This window comes from Corvus kubaryi, unplaced genomic scaffold (genome assembly GCF_017639235.1).
Source record: "Corvus kubaryi isolate FWS band 111438036 unplaced genomic scaffold, C.kubaryi_AGA036_p1.0 138, whole genome shotgun sequence".
NCBI lineage: Eukaryota > Metazoa > Chordata > Aves > Passeriformes > Corvidae > Corvus > Corvus kubaryi.
Genome location: NW_024580672.1, coordinates 5,651,050 through 5,658,726, shown reverse-complemented (window position 1 = coordinate 5,658,726; position 7,677 = coordinate 5,651,050). Strand labels below are relative to the sequence as shown.

Below are 7,677 nucleotides of genomic sequence, written 5' to 3'. Positions count from 1 at the left end.
CATTTTCAACCAGTAGTGCAGCCACAGAGCACTTTAATTTGTAATTAACTGTTGTTAATTCAGATGCTATTGGCTTTTCCTTTTTTAAGTCCTATGTTAGTTTGTGCTATGGATTAATTACTGTTTACTGTGTAAACTTACCGAAATGGTTTGGGGCTCGAGTATTAGTGTGCTATGTTGCTATGCATCTGCTGATAACAAATGTTTAGCTTTTGTGTGTTCATGTAATTAGATTATGTATTATAAAGACTTTACATACTGGAAGTTGAACGGTTACATTGGTGTGTGCTTCTCTACCTTCCTGACAATATTTTTTGTTTGCTTCTTTTATGCTTGAGGACCTGTGAGGCAAAACCAGGCTGGTCTCTTGTTGAATGATCTCCAGGATTCTTGTGTCAAATTGATAAGCACCACAGAGGTGCCAGAAATGTTTTTGGATCTTGAATTAAATACTTCCTTTCTCTGAAATCTCTAGAAGCCCATGGTGATAAAAATCTGTCTGCTTGCAATTTCTGTCTATTCAGTTTGCAGTCCCCTGGGATGTAATTGCAGTGGTGCCTTCTGCTCACAGTCTTCAGTTGTAGACAAGGCTAGAATTGTTAATTTATATTACAAAATATAAAATGAAGTTTTTTCTAGGTTTTTTTTGCATATAATGAATTAGACACTTTGCTTTCTTTTCAAGTACTTCCAGCTTTCATAATGGGGCACCACCTTTTGGGATTGTGGATTTGGCGTTGCTTCTGCCTGTAAGGAGTTGCTTCCACCTGCAGCTTTTGTGTTGGGTCACGTTCTTCCAATCTTTATGTAAATCAGGTTCATCTTGATATGCATTTGACAGTTTTTCTGGTATCTACGTTAGCACTGAGCCACAGATGCTTGCATGAGGAAATTCATGTAGCTGAGAACTGCATCGGGAAGCGTAGTCCACTAGTTTGTGCATAACTTCTCCTACACAGGGACTTTGTGGCAGAGAGCTTGTGAAGGTTTTTCCTGGATTTCTCTTGCATTCGCTTTGTGTGTGACGCTGCAGAGAAGCAACACCAGGGGGCAGCGGAGGCATTTAGAAATGGCAAAAAGGTTTGGGTTTGTCAAATAACGAGATTAAAAAAAAATAAAAAAGTGTGATTATTTGTTTGTGACCCTTACTCAGCCCACTCTGAACAGATCTGAGGAAGTCAGCAATAGGGTACATTTCTTTTCGAATTCCAAAGGTTTTTAAAATATCAGAATGGAAGAGTACCTCAAAAACTTGTTTCTATGCTGGGTTTCATGATGTCATTTATTAGGTAATCTTAAATGTATTGAAGACTAGACAGCCCTCCTCTCTTCCTTCCCAGTAACCCTGCAAGGATGAATTTCAGAGGTGTCTGTTAGCCAAGCTATGTTGGATGGTATGTTTGGCTATGTTTACCAGATATGTCTGGTAAAAATAATTGCATGTCCCCATAATTCCTTACTTTAAAATGACAAGTGTTGCTGTTTTCTTATGTATAGTTGAGAATATTATATAGGTTGAGAATATGAAAGTATCAATTCAGTGATGTGTGAGGAATGCATGCCAGTAACTGCTAACGTGACCACTCCTTACTATCTGTCTTGTCTAGCCTTGCAATTCAAAAAGCTTTACAGGTCATCAATGGCAGAAATTTATTTCTAGACCACACTTTAAGGCTGTTTCAATCCTTTTTAATCCAATCTTCAGAAAGACTGATTACTATGTACCATATATGTAGGAAATGTATATATAGCTCCATAAGAATTATATTCTAATCACATCTAGATGGTGAATTATTGCTGAAATTAGGCGTTCTGCCCAGTACAGAAATTCAAAACAGTACCTAATCACAAAAATAGTATTATTTACTTGGTGTGTGATTAAGAGTGCTAATAAGCAGGAAATGAAAACACTGAAGTTTTCTAAAAGGAAAAATCAGGGGTTTCAAAATACCCTCTCTTCTTTCTCTGTGTGTGAGGGGTTTACTAGCAAATGCATATGATTTTTTAAAAAGTGGATAATATTTTCTCTCTCACTTCTATCCATAAACTTAATGTGCAGACAGTAATTTTTCTTTACTTGAACTAATGAGACTTAGATTTACTTCACTGAATCTTGTACTTAAGTGCTGGACCTGTTGCACATAAAGGGCCTTATTTGCTGAAAATCTGCACTGGCTGATGCCAAGTTACAACACAGATATATAATGAAATACCTTTGGTTTTAAACATGGTCTTGAGACTGAGCATTGAGTGACAGGATTTCTTCTTAGCATCTCCTGTCTTGCCAGCGATCATAGTTTGTTTTGGGGAGACATAGGACTCATCAAAATAGATTGGATTAGCCTGATAATCATCCGGCCCCCCATCTGTCTCTGGGAATAGGAGGTAACAGGCACTTCAGAAAGTGCAAAAATTCCCTAACCAAGTATTCAGGAACAGGACACTGGATCTTACCTCCTATGCTAATGACTAGTCTGAATTGTGAAGAACTTGCTATCTCAGTGTACGGTATTATATTAATTTGGAGGTCCATAAAGGTCTAAAGCTATTTTTGAATCTTGATAGATTCATCGTTTCACTTATTTATATGTATAATGTGAAAAGAATTTTCCTTCTTTCACTGTAGTTTTGAATTTCCTACCATTTTTTAATTGAAATTCATTTGGTCTAGTGTTGTGAGAAAGGGAGAACAGTGTCTCCTGAATATTCAGTATGTTCTGTCTTTGAATCACATCCGCTCTTGCTCATCTTTTTTATGGTAGCAATTCACTGTCTTTACTATTACAGAGCCTTAATTATGCTTGCTGTCCTCCAAATCTCCTCTAATTTTACATTATACTTTGTCATCTGCAGTTCTCTGGTTCCCATTTTCCTGTATTGTGTATATAGCTGTATATAGCTATGAGCTGCTCAAGGTACTGTTACAATGGAAGCCTCTAAAACGGTGATTAAAATAATACCAGGTGAAATATGCCCAGGCTTCTTCCAAGGAGGTCTCATAGAAATGCTTAGTATTATTAATCTTCATCTAGTCTGGACAGGATGTAAATAGCATTTATTAAGAGTATGAGGAAAAATGTAGGAAAACGCTGTAAGGGGAACATGTGGCTGAGTTCAGCGCAATAGCTGTGCTTATGAGGAAGATGATGTATGGGGTTTGTTACACAGAACTAGACTGCCTGTTTTTATGCCTTCACCACATTTGCATGTTGGTTGCATGCAATCTGTTGATTGCAGTGGGGAGAGCCAAAGCTGAGTATTGGCTGCTTAGAGGTAGGCTTGGAAAATGTCATTCCTCCTCTGCATATTTGGGTTTGGGATAAATTACTTTCTATATATTCCCTAATGGTCCGAGTAACAAATGTGGAAGTGAAGCAAACTGGCCAGATCCTTTTTTCCAAATTTTTATCAGTAGAGGAGAAAGCTTTTTTTTTTCTCTCTTTTTCAAAGCAGGGGAAGGAAATGGTGAGCCCTAGTCCCAGCTGCAGTACCACTTGACTTCTGGGGAAGCATTACTTGTCCGAGCTTCACTTTTTTCTAGTAGTGCATATCCTGCCTTGAATAAGCACTAAATTGACCGGGATACAAAGAAAGGACCAACATACTTTCTGCTTTCTTTCATTTGGACACTAAATGACAATGACTTGCAGTGCTATAAGCTTTAATCAAGTGTGATGCTGTAACGTTGTGGATTGGATTTCTCTAGAGCCAGTTCACCCATACCCAGACAACTAGTTTTACCTAGACAAATCACCTCAAAAGGCCAGTTTATTGTATTTGCCAACCTTTAGTTTTGAGGCTCGGAAAGGAGAAAATACCTCTGAAAGCTTCTACAGAGGATAGTGGGTTTAGGCCTGAGTTAGGCTTTATTACTTCAAAAGCTTACCTGCTCTGAGACAGATTCAAAGCTGTATCCAATCTTGTCAGTCTTCAAAGACAGCCTCACACGACTGTTGAAGAGTTGCTGAAGTCTGCTGGGGTGTGTTGTCATATGCCTGTTTGTCACACACCATGCCAGATTAAAGCTGCTGCGTGTAGGGCTGGCTACAGCCATTGTCTGCTGCATCCACAGCGTACCAGGGTCTTACAGCACTGCACTGGGAGAAAGGTTACAGCTTGCTTTGCAGGCAGGAATGCTCTTTTCTCCTGCTGTTTTCCATGTGAGACTTTAATGGCTCATGCCACTCTGTCCCAGAGATGGGTTTCAAATCATCGTAGTGATTTTCAAAGGCCAGGTTTTAGTAAAATGTATTTACTGTAGTGCTGATTTATATCCTGCACCTGAGACTGAAGAAAGTTTGATAAATTTCAGGCACTTTGAGAAAATATTTGTTAAGATGTCTCCAAATCACTTTCTTGGTGCTCTGGCAGTGTTTTTGTTACAGGTGATTTAACCTTAGAAATCTGGTACCTTTCTGATTAATGCTGATTCCTTAATTAGTTAAGAATTTATTTGTATTTCCTTTCATCTTTCTACTTGAATTCACATCAGTTCCTTTCACCTTCCCTAATGACTCCACTTTATCCTTCTCCTACCAGAATCTGTTTTATTCACCTAGCACAGGCAGAAAACAGCAGAACAACAGCGCAGGGAGGAATGAACCCTTGGCTCACCTTTAGTAAAACATAATCAGAGAACTTTTGGAGAAATATCACTTTATTTTAGCCAGTAATGTGCATACAATAGAGTGAACAGATGGGAGAACACACAGTTCAGGATACACAGGTTGAAGGAACTAGAGGAACTGAGCCGGCTTGGAGAAAAACTAGACCCAAAACACAGTGGAATTCTGAAGTAATCCCTGAAGTATTGTGGAGTTGCTATGGAAACATGCAGGTGCTCAGACCAACACTGTAGACTAAAAAGATCATTTATAATTATCTGGGAAAAATGAATTATGCTTTTCCACGTAACTACTGTATGTATTGTAATAACTAAGGACCAAAAAAGGACACAGATACACAACAGTTGTTACTATTCAGGGTTTCTGCCCCACACCACTTTCCAGGTCTTTGTGCTAAAAGGAGTAAAAGTATTTCTAAAAAGCATAGACTTATAACCATATGCTAGATCTGTGCTGCTGCTTCTAGAGAGGATTGGAGTCTCCTGGGCACAGAGGTAATTATGTTTTGTCTTTTAAAATAAATTCAATAGAATTGTATTTATTGTTGATGGCAAGTAAGGCCATGTGTGTGCTCACAGTCCAGATCTCGTGTGCAGGGCATCAGGCAGCTCTCTCTGCAGATCAATCAGTCTCTTCAGCTAAGTGTGACATGCATTTCTAGGCACACATTCTCAAACTATGCTATTTCTGTAACTCTGAGCCAGAGGTATTCAATTAGCAAAATGGAACTGTTCTGTTCAGTTTCCGTAATTTTTTAAAACCTTGTATCTTCTACTCAGTTTTTGAACAGCAACAGTAGCTGGAAGAATTTAATATTTCCATTTGACTAATGGCCTTTAGCTTAAATATATTCATTCTTTCCTATTTTTTAAATTAGCTGCAAGTTTGAGGGGGGAACATTTGCAACAGCTTGGGTTTGCATTTTCTACTGAGAGCTGTGAGGCATTCAGGGAGGATGTTCCACAGTACAGCTTGCCCTTCAGGGTGGAGGCTTTAGTCCCAGCTCTGCAGTCCTGTATTCAGGAGGTTGTTGCTGAGACTTTGTCAAAAACAATGTGTTAAAATAATAGACAAGCTTTCTGGGGAAACAGAGACCATGGAGTAATAATTGCAAAACACAGGGAAAGCTTAGATCTGCAAAGTGGTTTGTTGCAGCTTCTTTCATTTCAGGCCTAGTCCTAAGTTATTCTAGTTTGCCTGGAAAACCTCTGCTCTGTGCAACTATTTTTCTGCATAATTTCTACTTCTATTCCAGTTGTGTCTACAGGCCTTTTCCTAGTCTGGCACACAGCACTGAGTGGTGGGCTATGCTGTTCCCAAAGTGGAATACAATCCTAGCCTGAAAAATGATTTTAAAAAACCCAAACAAACCATACAACAAAATGGATTGAGAGCGTGAAGGAAGAAAAGAGCCTTGAGAAATCCCTGTGGCCTCAAGGTAAGCCAGCAGTACTGGTTCTCTTTACAAGCCTGTACTGCCTATCAAGAGAACAATGGTTATCATCACATATGCGTGTTTCCATACCCTGTCCTATAAAGGGATACAATCTAAGTTTGTTAATTTCAATCTACATAGGACTAAACTGGAGTTCTACACACCTTCTCCTCTTCCCAGGAAGACACACCATACACTCCGGGTGGTGCTTCTCCCACCTTCACTGCATGGGTGTGCTGGGTACTAACTCTGCAATGTAATAACAGTACTTCAGCCCAGCTTCTCTGTGCTCTGAAAACCTGTTGTAACATGTCATTTTTCTGTAGGGGGTGGTTGGTCTCTGCATGAAAAGGGTTACCTTTCTCATTTTATGCTTTTTGCACTGTTCTTGATGGGTAAATTTAATCTTCCTGGAGCCCTGTAAATTATTGTGAAAAAGTGCAGACTCAGAAAATGAAAATTTCAGCTTAGGTTTAGTGAATGAATTTTCATGTCAAGTCAGGAGGTTTCCTTGTTTTCTGGTTTTTTCTCTGAATAATATCTGCTTTCTTGTCTGTGCTGCACTGACAGAAACTGTTCAGCGAAGCTGCCTATTTTCCTGTTCTTTTTCACTTATTCCCAAGTGGCATAGACATCACATCTGAACACAGAAAAACTCCACCTCGACTTATTTTCATAAAACTCACTTTGCTTTTTCCCCCTGTAAAATTCCCCTAAACAGTATAGTTCACCTATTCCAGCATATTTCAGGAGAGAGGTATCTTTGAAAAGAAAAGATTGAAGTATCCTGCTTGCGTAACGGAAGTGTAAAATAGCAACAGAGTATGACACTCAAGATATAGGTATGGGGAAAACTCGAAGTTTTCGTTGACATATTTTTTTGCTGATAAATCAATATATGCAGGTGAACGACTGATACAAAACACCTTACGACGGTGGCTATAAGCCATCTTCAGGCTTTCAGCATACACGCATTTTTAAAAAGTTAAATGGCACCCTATGAAGTTGGATGTTTTATTCTATGTGCTAAAGCGCGAGTCGTTCTACCCTGGGCAATAGCGACAGCAGCATCCCCGCCTGCGGCTGGCGGAGGCAGGGCTGAGGGCTGAGCTCAGGACAGCCGAACCCCGCTCGCTCCGCTGCCGACTGTCGCCTCCCGGTCGCCGCCAGTCCCGCCCCCGCCCGGCCCCCCGCGGGCAGGTGCCCGGAGCGCGTTCCCGGTGGGAGGTGCAGAGCGGAGCCGCAGCGCTCCGTGTCCGAGCGCCCGCGGGGAAGGCTCCAGCGGGAGGCGATCGGGCGCCGGGGCAGCCGCGTCCCGCTCGGAGCGGCCGCCTCGCCTGCCCGCGCTGCTCCGGGCCATGGCGGCGGGGGCGGGCCGGGGCGGGGCGGCGCGCTGACAGGCAGCCCGGCCCGGGGAGCCGCGGTAAACAGGAGCCGGGGGAGAGCCGGGGGAGACCGGCCTCGCAGGAGCCTGCCAGCAGCCTCCGAGCCGCAGGGCCCGCCGCTTCCCGGCCCCGGGCATGGGCAGCAGCAGCAGCCGCCGCAGCCGGAGGAGGAGCCGCCGGCCCGGGCCCTGTGCGGGGCACCCCCAAGGTAGGCTCGGCCGCCGCCCTGGCC

General features: G+C 42.0%; 1 protein-coding gene across 3 annotated transcripts in view; it reads left to right on the top strand.

Annotated features, from left to right (window-relative positions):
- The first annotated feature begins 7,440 nt into the window (after positions 1–7,440).
- Positions 7,441–7,677, top strand: part of MARCHF8 (membrane associated ring-CH-type finger 8) — a 90,678-nt gene continuing 90,441 nt past the window's right edge. Inside the window, exon 1 of one of the 3 annotated variants that reach the window (XM_042018807.1) lies at positions 7,441–7,653. The gene's annotated coding sequence lies outside the window, so the exon portion shown is untranslated. The remainder of the gene's footprint in view (positions 7,654–7,677) is intronic. The other 2 variants (XM_042018806.1, XM_042018809.1) reach the window with 2 other exon arrangements.